Raw genomic sequence first — 486 nt, forward strand, 5'->3', positions numbered from 1 at the left:
ATCAAGTCTGAACAGCAACAATGCTGGTTAACTGAACATGCATAACTATTCTGCGAAATACCAGGATCTCAAAATTATTTTTATGGCTTCTTTTTACAAATTGCCACCAGAATGTTTATTTGTATAATGTTCGGTCCAGTCCTATAATTTTGCATTTTATAAACAAAGTAAAAAAAAAAAAGTTTGTGGAATATTGTCTTTTCCTGGGGTCATAGGTATTTACTACCCAGCTTAAACCAGAAGCAGCATCTTGCATATGAACATTCGTTTCCAGAATTAACTTGCTATACAAAATGGCAATATTACAAACTGGACCTTACTCTTCCAGTGTTTCTATGTCTACTATAATACAGTCAATGGCAGATGTATTAATGTTACTCTAGATGTTGTATTAATGTTTTGGTCCTTACAGCTGCCTTGCAGTTTGACCATAAAACACTTTGCACCATGTACTGGAAAAGTGTTTGCCAAAACAGTCCAAAAAAA

The sequence above is a fragment of the Acipenser ruthenus genome, chromosome 4, assembly GCF_902713425.1.
Source record: "Acipenser ruthenus chromosome 4, fAciRut3.2 maternal haplotype, whole genome shotgun sequence".
Taxonomy (NCBI): domain Eukaryota; kingdom Metazoa; phylum Chordata; class Actinopteri; order Acipenseriformes; family Acipenseridae; genus Acipenser; species Acipenser ruthenus.